Here is an 11204-nt window from a genome sequence, read left to right as displayed (position 1 = left end):
GGGATTGTCAAACCCGTATAGATCTATACACAAGTATCACGTTGTCCCTCCAAGAGATTTTGGTATATAATACAGGACTTGAAATGCATACAAAAATGTACGTTGAAGTTTGAATATCTCACATTGCCTAGTATAAGTAGATTTACAATGAAATGACCTTACTTCTTTTGAAAGTGTTTCGTTTTTCAAGATGTATAAAAATGTAGGATTGACTTGTTAACTATACCCATTATAGTTTTTCAGATAGTAGGTTCCATTTAGTAGAAATAACTTAGTGACATAATCGCTCTTGTATACATAAGATGTTTGTATCGATATTCGAAGATAGAAATTTCATTTATGTTTATAAAACGGTACTTTTAACGTGTAATGTACTTGTATTCCCCCCCCCCCCTAAAACATGAAAAAGAATTGAAAAGTAGGGGTATGAACTCACTCGTTAAGTTTAAAGAGGGAGACTAGAGTTAAGTAGAACTTCGATCAGGGATAGTTGCGTCGTCGGGCTCTTCGGGGATCTCTGCAACGTAAATCTTTCGTCGGGGGCTCGAGTGCGGAAACCGAGGTGAGGGGAGGGTCTCTGGAGCTTAGAAGTATGAGAGAATGGCTGGGTGATTATGATTTGTGTGCAAAAACTCGAGCTTAAGCCTTCTATTTATAGGGCTGGAAATCCTCGTACGCGGCGCGTACCTCCGGAGTACGTGGGGCGTAGTCAGTACGCGGGGCGTAATAATGCGTCATGGCTTACGACTCCTGGCTAGCTAGGCGTAGCTTGGCGGGCCGATGGGACTCGACTCTGGGTCTAGTACGTGGGGCGTACTCCCAGAGTACGCGGGGCGTAATCTGACCTGCCCTCTTCTGAATTCCGTAACTTTCGCGTACGAGCTCCATTTTTCGCGTTCTTTATATCCACGCGTAGGTGAGATTATGCTCTACAACTTTCATTTAGACTTCGTCGGCTAGTTTTGACTTTATTTTTAATGATATAATTTTAATAGGCCGGGCCTCCTAAAGTTCGTTAAAAATTCATAGGTTCTTTATTCGACGTCGGTTTTCGTTTGTCTTTTTATTGTTTTATTACCACTGAGGAGATCTTCAACTTCCGTTTAGGTGGCGATAGCTAAATAACACTCGATCTTCAATCCAAGTTTTTAGCCCTCTACTACTGTTACGAAACTTTGAAAATTCGTAACTTCTTCATACGAGGTCCAAATTATGGCGATCTTTTTATGCACGCTCATCTTTCAACGAGATCTACGACTTTTGTTTAGATACTTTAAGGCTAAAATGTATTTTATTGAGATTCTACTTTTTACGTCAAATAATGTTTTAACGTCGTGTCATAAATATACGAGTGGTTATAATTTCTTCAATATAGCTCGGTTAGGGCGTTCTTTATGTTTTTGGAAACCTTGGCATGATATCTAATATTCGATGCATCCCAACTTAGATACTTGAACACTTTATTTTCGAGGTTAATTTCGTTGTTTTTAGCTTTCGAGTGTTTACAATGCTTTTGGAAAATATAGGGTTGTCACATCATCCCCCTGTTAAGGGAATTTCGTCCCGAAATTCAATCTAAGATAGAGATTACAAATTAGGAAAAAGATGCGGGTACTTTTGTTTCATTTGATCCTCTCGTTCCCAGGTGTATTCAGGTCCTCGCTTGGCGTTCCAGCGGACCTTTACGATAGGTATGCGGCTTTGTTTAGTCCTTTTGACTTCCCGATCCATGATCTCTACTGGTTCCTCTACAAATTGGAGGTTTTCATTTATTGCAATTTCGTCTAGAGGGACGACAAGGGTCTCGTCGGATAAGCATTTCTTTAGGTTTGATATGTGAAAGGTAGGGTGTACGTTGTGGAGTTCCTGAGGTAGTCTATGTTTGTAAGCCACTGGACCGATCCTGGCAAGGATCTCGAATGGTCCGATGTATCTGGGGTTCAGTTTCCCACGTTTTCCGAAGCGTATCAATCCTTTCCAAGGCGAGACTTTTAGTAGGACACGGTCTCCAACTTGGAATTCCAAGGGTTTTCGTCTCTTATCTGCATAACTCTTTTGTCTGTCCCTTGATGCCTTTAGACGTTCTCGGATTTGAACAATCTTCTCCGTAGTTTCTCGTATGATTTCTGGCCCAGTAAGTGTGTTGTCAGTTGCTTGTCCTTTTGCTAGTTGTGTGTCCCCCACTTCGGCCCAGCATAAAGGTGACCTGCACTTGCGGCCATAGAGGGCTTCGAACGGGGCAGCTTTGATACTGGTGTGGTAGCTATTGTTGTACGAGAACTCGACCAAGGGTAGATGTGTGTCCCATGCTTTGCCAAAATCGATTACGCAGGCTCTCAGCATGTCTTCTAGGGTTTGTATGGTTCTCTCGCTCTGGCCGTCGGTTTGAGGGTGATAGGCGGTACTCATGTCTAGTCTTGTCCCCAAAGCTTTTTGTAGCGACTGCCAGAACCTTGAGGTGAATCTACTATCTCGGTCCGAGATAATGGATACGGGCACACCATGCAGTCGTACAATTTCTCTGAGGTATGTCTTTGTTAACTTCTCCAATTTATCCGTCTCTTTGATCGGTAGGAAATGCGCTGATTTAGTTAACCTGTCGACAATTACCCAAATGGTGTCGAGTCCGTTTGTCGTTTTGGGTAACTTGGTTATGAAATCCATAGTTATCCGCTCCCACTTCCATTCGGGTATTTTTGGTTGTTGTAATAAACCCGAAGGCTTTTGGTATTCTATTTTGACCTTAGCGCACGTCAGACATTTACTCACGTAGGTAGCAATTTCGGCTTTCATGTTCGGCCACCAGTACAACTTCTTGAGATCGAGATACATCTTGTCGGAGCCGGGATGTATGGAGTATCGTGTTTTATGGGCTTCGTCCATGATGATTTCTCTGAATCCACCAAACTTTGGTGTCCATATTCGATCCATGAAATAACGAACTCCGTCGTTCTTGGTTTCAAGGTTCTTATCCATTCCTCTTAGGGCTTCTCCTGCCATATTTTCAGATTTCAAGGCTTCTATTTGGGCTTCCTTGATTTGCGTGGACAGGTGGGAATGGATTGTTATAGTTAGGGACTTCACTCGGCGACCTGAGTATTCCTTCCGACTGAGTGCATCAGCCACTACATTAGCCTTTCCGGGGTGATATCGAATTTCGCATTCGTAATCACTTAGTAGTTCTACCCACCGTCTTTGTCTCATGTTGAGTTCTTTCTGGTTGAGGATATGTTGAAGGCTTTTATGTTCAGTGAAGATCGTGCATTTCGTGCCGTAGAGGTAGTGTCTCCATATCTTTAGAGCGAAGACGACTGCTCCTAGCTCAAGATCGTGCGTTGTGTAGTTCACTTCATGCGTCTTTAGTTGTCTTGAGGCATAGGCGATGACCTTCCCTCGTTGCATCAGGACACATCCGAGTCCTTGGTTTGATGCATCACAATAGACCACGAAGTCCTCCATCCCTTCTGGCAGGGTTAGGATGGGCGCACTACATAATGCTCGTTTTAGCATCTGAAACGCGACATCTTGTTTTTCTCCCCAGTCGAAGGTCATATTCTTCTGAGTTAGTGTGGTGAGTGGCTTGGCAATCTTGGAAAAATTCTGTATGAACCTTCGGTAATACCCGGCGAGTCCTAAAAATTGTCGGATCTCTGTAGGGGTTCTTGGAATCGTCCAATCCTCTATTGCCTTGATCTTCGAGGGATCCACGTGTATTCCCTCCTTGCTTACTACATGTCCTAGGAAATCCACCTCTCGAATCCAAAATTTGCACTTGGAAAATTTTGCGTAAAGTTTCTCTACCCTTAATGTTTCCAGGACCTGGCGGAGATGTTGGCTGTGTTCTTCCTGGTTTCTAGAATAGATGAGTATATCATCTATGAACACGATTACGAATTTGTCCAGGAATGGACGACATACTCGGTTCATCAAATCCATGAACACTGCTGGAGCGTTTGTCAATCCGAAGGGCATTACTACAAACTCGTAGTGACCATATCGTGTTCGGAAAGCCGTTTTGGGGATGTCTCCTTCCAGTACTCGTAGTTGGTGATAACCGGATCTCAGGTCGATCTTTGAGAAGTAGCTCGCTCCTTGTAGTTGGTCGAACAGATCGTCTATACGTGGGAGGGGATATCGGTTCTTGATTGTCAGTTTGTTCAGTTCTCGATAATCGATGCACATGCGAAAAGACCCGTCCTTCTTTTTCACGAATAGGACTGGTGCTCCCCATGGTGAGAAGCTTGGTCTGATGAATCCCTTGCTCAACAGTTCATTCAATTGACTGGACAGTTCCTGCATCTCGGCTGGAGCTAAACGGTAAGGTGACTTTGCTACTGGGGTTGCTCCGGGAATTAAGTCGATCCTGAATTCGACTTGACGTTCCGGTGGGATTCCTGGGAGATCTTCTGGGAAAATGTCTGGGAAGTTGCAGACTTCTGGAATATCTTTAATGTTCTTTGATTCTTGCTTCTGGTCTACTACGTGGGCTAGAAAGGCATGGTATTCCTTGCGAAGATATTTTCGTGCTTTAATACAGGAGATGATTTGCAATTTTGTACTAGGTTTGTCTCCATATATGATAAGATTTTCACCATTGGGAAGATTGAGACGAACGGCCTTTTCATGGCAAAGAATGTCGGCATGGTGAAGACTCAACCAGTCCATACCGATGATTATATCAAAACTTCTTCTCGAAATGGGCATAAGGTCAATTTGAAATAAGTGTTCGTTTAAATTTAATGTGCATCCAACGTACATATCACTTGTGCTTTCTGTTTTTCCATTAGCCATTTCTACAGTGAATATTTTATTAAGTGGTTGGGGTCTTTGGTTAAGTAGATGTTTGAATTTATGACTCACAAAACTTCTCTCCGCACCGCAGTCAAAGAGTATGCAAGCATAAATGTTGTTGAGGAGAAACGTACCCGTAACTACTGTTAGATCAGTTATTGCTTCATTTTGACCTATCGCCAGCACTCTCCCAATACAACCAACATTCCTTGTCTTGGGGCAGTCCCTCTTGAAATGCCCGGTTTCTCCACATCCATAACATGCTTGGCTTACTCCAGTACCAGGAACTTGAGTGACTGGCCGCGCTGGTGCTTTACAGAAACGGGCTGTGTGCCCTTTCCTGTCGCAGTTCTTACAGTACATCTCGCGGCAATTACCGTGGTGATGGTAGTTGCATTTGCTGCACTTTGGCAAGTTCCCTGCATATTGTTTTGTTGACGTCGGGGTTGTAGGAGTTGTGACGGGAGTAGTAGCAGCATGAACCGCCACCATTTGTTTCTTTAATGGTTCTTGCGAGGTTTTCCCCTTTCTCTTATTCCAGAATTTCTTCTTACTGTTGTTGTTGGCATTGTTATTGTTTTCGTTGTTCCCTTTGGTTGGTTCAGCTACGATAGTCGTGACTCCTTGGCAGACGCCATGATCAACGAGAGATTGTGCCAGTTCTTTGGCACTGTCGAAGGTCATAGGCTTGGAAGCTAGCACACTTCCCCGCAATTGGGGTGATAATCCCCAGATGTACCTCTCCACTTTTTGGCTTTCTAGAATCAACATCCCAGGACAAAGTGTTATCAAATCGCTGAACCTATTGGTGTAGCCTGCGATGTCCGACCCTTTCATCGAAAGGTTCCACAATTCTTGTTCCAGCTTCTGGATCTCGCCTCTTGGGCAGTATTCCCGTAGGAGCATTCGCTTCAAATTTTCCCAACCCATGGAGTTTGCCACCACCAGGGTTAGTGTCTTGACATGGCCGTTCCACCATGTCAAGGCGCATTCAGAGAATGTACAGGCAGCATATTTTACTTTGCTTTCTTTAGGGCATGCGCAAATTTCAAATACAGCTTCCGTTTTCTCTATCCATTGGGACAGAGCCAATACTCCTCCAGTTCCATAAAAGGGAATAGGTTTTCCATTGGTGAAGTCTTTGTAAGTGCAGACTCCAGAACGGCCTTGGCTTGGGCCATTGGTAAAGCTATTTATTCCACCTCCTAACCCATTGTTGCTCATTTGAGCCATCGCCGCGGTTACAGCGGCTGTTACAGCAGTTTGGAACATAGCTGCATCCATAGTTGGAGGAGGTGGTGGAGGTGGTGCTGAAGTTGAGTTTCTGCTTGTTGATCTACGAGGAGGCATGTTCTGGTAGAGAAAATAAGAATGAATACTATAAGTTTCTAATGTTTTGACAATCGTGTAGTTGAGGGTTAGTCGTATCTTGTAATTTGTTTTGACTTTAGTTTTTGGTTTCAAATTAAATACAACAATCTAATTAATTTCGAGAGGTATATAAAGAAGTACTGCATATTTATATATATGTCACACCTAAGGTGTGTTACATTATGCTTCTAGTTTTAGGAAAATTTGACCTATCTAGAGGTCTCCGTGTACAGATACAAAAGAAAAATAAGAGAAAAACTTTATCCGAGGTCCTAGTTTATATCAAAATTGTTGGAGCTTGAACAAACTCTACTTGTGGCATTTGGAGCTGGATTCGGCATCTGACCGTTTGACTCCCATCAGTCGCCTCTCGAAATCTGCTTGTTGTTCTTTCATCTCTCTTATTTCGTCTAGAGCTGTTATCATTTGGTTCTGAAGTGTCCCCGTGTAGATTTGGGTATTCTCATGTAGTCCTTCCAAACGGCTGATGTCAGAGGCGTTATCTTGAGTAGCAGCATTGATCTCTCGAACTCTGGCTGCTTGTTGGTCTGCCTGGTAGTTCTGGTTAGCTATAGCGTTCACGACAACAGGAAGTGCTCGATCAGCTGAGCCTCCCCCACTAACATTGTAAAAATCTCGACACATGCCGAATGGAGGGGGTACACCTTGCTGACGGCTCCAGTAGTAGAGGTGGCTTCCCCAGATGGGAATGGGTCCCGGTTGATGTGGTCTGATCACGGGAGGATGGGGGATGGGAGGGTCGATTACTTCCGGTTCGGAATCTGTTCCGCTAGAAATTTCCACGATCTCCTCGTCGACTTCGTATTCTTCTCCGACTTCGATTTCGAATTCTTCTTCGACCTCTTCTTCGATTTCCTCTGGGTCTTCCTCCGGGTCTTCTTCTATCCAGCCGTCGTTACCTTGATTTAGGTAGTAGGGGTCTCCCGGTAAAGGAAATCCGGCCATTTGTCTGTACTGGGATAGAGGTATGAGATTTTTATAAGAAAAGAAATTTCTAATTAATGACTTCCTAAGCCTATTTATATCTTTACTGAGCGCAATGTTTTATTGTTCAATTATTTTTAATAATAGACTTATAGTATTTCAATTTAGCGAATCTAGATTTTATAAGTTTTAGGCTTGTTGACTACTACGACCATTCCTGGACGTACATTGGTCAAATCCAGGATAAATATAGTTGATCAGGCTATATTTATTCTGGATTTGATTACATACCCCAAGGCTCAATCGTGGTATCGCAACTTGCCATACTACTTTTTAGAAAAACTTGTCATGATACGAGGCTGATACGTGCGGGTAAAAATGTATATATTTAAAAGAAAATATATTTCTATGAAAATGTTTTTATCAGAGGGTTTTTGGTTCCCGTTGTATTTATAGTTTGTATATCTTATGTGGTTTGATATACTTAGTTCACTATAAACAATGCTCTGATACCAATCTGTCACACCCCCAAACCAGGATGGCGGAAACATTCAGGGGTGGATGACTTCACGTAGTATCACAACAAATGAATATTGTAAAGAAAGTAACACAACCAACATATATATAATATGAAAACGTATATTGTTGCGTTATACATGTTATCAAAAGAATATTACAATATGATGACAAATGTTCAACAATGAAAACATCCTTTGTGTTCCTTCTTCCAAAAGCTGGTAGTTACCTGTATCACTGATTTCCTGAGAAATACAAGTGGTTTTGAAAAGTGTCAACAATTAAGTTGGTGAGTTCATGAGTGTTTCGAGTTGAAAAGTATATCCTTTTTGGTAGTAAATTGGTAAACGAGGTTTTTAGAAAGTCCAATATTTTCTTGTAAGCTGATTCAAACGTTTCCAAAGTTGGAATGTATTAGTATATTTTGTACTCGAATGATAAAAACAACTTTGTATGAAAATAATGTAGAAACTGCAATGCACATATGAATCTCGTAAATCATTCTTGTTTTATACTTTTTATGTGAGTTTTATAACCATACTATTGACATTGATGGCCCGTAACAACATTCTTCAAGTGTTGCAGTGTTATGACATTTGTCACCCCAGACCTGCCGGTCTAACTATAGCTAGTAGTTTAGGTGCGGGATTGTCAAACCCGTATAGATCTATACACAAGTATCACGTTGTCCCTCCAAGAGATTTTGGTATATAATACAGGACTTGAAATGCATACAAAAATGTACGTTGAAGTTTGAATATCTCACATTGCCTAGTATAAGTAGATTTACAATGAAATGACCTTACTTCTTTTGAAAGTGTTTCGTTTTTCAAGATGTATAAAAATGTAGGATTGACTTGTTAACTATACCCATTATAGTTTTTCAGATAGTAGGTTCCATTTAGTAGAAATAACTTAGTGACATAATCGCTCTTGTATACATAAGATGTTTGTATCGATATTCGAAGATAGAAATTTCATTTATGTTTATAAAACGGTACTTTTAACGTGTAATGTACTTGTATTTCCCCCCCCCCCTAAAACATGAAAAAGAATTGAAAAGTAGGGGTATGAACTCACTCGTTAAGTTTGAAGAGGGAGACTAGAGTTAAGTAGAACTTCGATCGCGGATAGTTGCGTCCTCGGGCTCTTCGGGGATCTCTGCAACGTAAATCTTTCGTCGGGGGCTCGAGTGCGGAAACCGAGGTGAGGGGAGGGTCTCTGGAGCTTAGAAGTATGAGAGAATGGCTGGGGGATTGTGATTTGTGTGCAAAAACTCGAGCTTAAGCCTTCTATTTATAGGACTGGAAATCCTCGTACGCGGCGCGTACCTCCGGAGTACGCGGGGCGTACTTCGGTTACGCGGGGCGTAATAATGCGTCATGGCTTACGACTCCTGGCTAGCTAGGCATAGCTTGGCGGGCCGATGGGACTCGACTCTGGGTCTAGTACGCGGGGCGTACTCCCAGAGTACGCGGGGCGTAATCTGACCTGCCCTCTTCTAAATTCCGTAACTTTCACGTACGAGCTCCGTTTTTCGCGTTCTTTATATCCACGCGTAGGTGAGATTATGCTCTACAACTTTCATTTAGACTTCGTCGGCTAGTTTTGACTTTATTTTTAATGATATAATTTTAATAGGCCGGGCCTCCTAAAGTTCGTTAAAAATTCATAGGTTCTTTATTCGACGTCGGTTTTCGTTTGTCTTTTTATTGTTTTATTACCACTGAGGAGATCTTCAACTTCCGTTTAGGTGGCGATAGCTAAATAACACTCGATCTTCAATCCGAGTTTTTAGCCCTCTACTACTGTTACGAAACTTTGAAAATTCGTAACTTCTTTATACGAGGTCCAAATTTGGGCGATCTTTTTATGCACGCTCATCTTTCAACGAGATCTACGACTTTTGTTTAGATACTTTAAGGCTAAAATGTATTTTATTGAGATTCTACTTTTTACGTCAAATAATGTTTTAACGTCGTGTCGTAAATATATGAGTGGTTATAATTTCTTCAATATAGCTCGGTTTTGGGCGTTCTTTATGTTTTTGGAAACCTTGGCATGATATCTAATATTCGATGCATCCCAACTTAGATACTTGAACACTTTATTTTCGAGGTTAATTTCGTTGTTTTTAGCTTTCGAGTGTTTACAATGCTTTTGGAAAATATAGGGTTGTCACAGCTGATTGCATGCACCACACCCTTTTTCTCTTTTCAAGTTATTTTCTTTCTAAATATTTTTTTCGCTTTTTCTAAAACTCTTTTCTTTTCTCAAACTCCTTTTTACCAAAATTTATTTCGAAAATGTTTTTCTTTTGAAAACCTTTTACCGTTTCCTTATTTTGAGTCCAGACACACTCTCAAGTATGTCCGAATCCCTCAAACCAAGGCTCTGATACCAACTTGTAACGACCCAAAAATCACGACTAAAAATTTCTTTTAAAACATTACTAAAACCATATTTATAAAACCGTATCATAAGTTATAACATAATTTTCGAGTATTAATTCAAAACATAATCTCATTATCAGAGTAAAACATTCCCAGGCTAACTGACTATGGTGTATGCACTACAACCTCTTCGAGCTCCTCTTTTGAAAACTGAGTACCTGAAACCAAAACTAAAAACAGTAAGCACGAAGCTTCGTGAGCTCCCCCAAACTACCACATACCATACAATAACATATAAAGCACATAATGGACCTTGCCCATTGCATCCGACCGAGGTCCGGACTAACTGGGGCCTTGCCCCCTGCATCGGACCAAAGTCCGGAAACTGACTGGGACCTTGTCCCCTGTATCGGACCGAAGTCCGGACTATCTGGGGCCTTGCCCCCTACATCGGACCGAAGTCCGAAAACTTACTGGGACCTTGTCCCATGCATCGGACCGAAGTCCGGACTAAATGCATCAGACCGAAATCCAGATCTAACTGAACATAGCATAGCATAAACATATCAACTAGCATAAACACATATAGTGCATACTGCATCAGGCCGTAGCCCGGAACACATAACACATAAATCCTGTTTGAGCCACGAAGGCATCAAACATACTAACTACTGCATCGGACCGAAGTTCGGAAACTACTATTAGCTAAACGGGCTGGCATTGTGGCCTTAGACTCGTTCCTACTGGAAGGAAACTCACCTGGTACTGTTGAACTTGCTGATAACCCTCTGACTGCTAACTGACAACCTTCTGAGCCACTGCTCCTCTAGCTCTCTGAGCTACCAATATCAAAATGATACTCAGTCTGAAAGTCCTTCAAAAGTCAATTAAGTCAACTCTGGTCAAATTCGAAGTCCTGTTCACAGTCAACCTTCCAGGTTGACCCTACTCACCAAGTCAGCCTGCTGACTCGCCGAGTTCATAAGCTCTGAAATCCCTTTCATTCGTGACTCGACTCGCCGAGTCAGACCATGACTCATCGAGTCTACTAATTTCCGAGTCCTTACCTGTCCACTCATTGGGTCCCCACTCAACTCATTGATCCGAGTCTTAACTCAAATAGTTTGGGTTTTCGCGACTTGACTCGCCGAGTCCAAGGCAATCTTCAACAGACTCGCCGAGTTGTTC

The sequence above is a fragment of the Lactuca saligna genome, chromosome 2 (assembly GCF_052625555.1).
Source record: "Lactuca saligna cultivar CGN05327 chromosome 2, ASM5262555v1, whole genome shotgun sequence".
Lineage (NCBI taxonomy): Eukaryota > Viridiplantae > Streptophyta > Magnoliopsida > Asterales > Asteraceae > Lactuca > Lactuca saligna.
Note: the sequence above shows the minus strand (reverse complement) of the source record.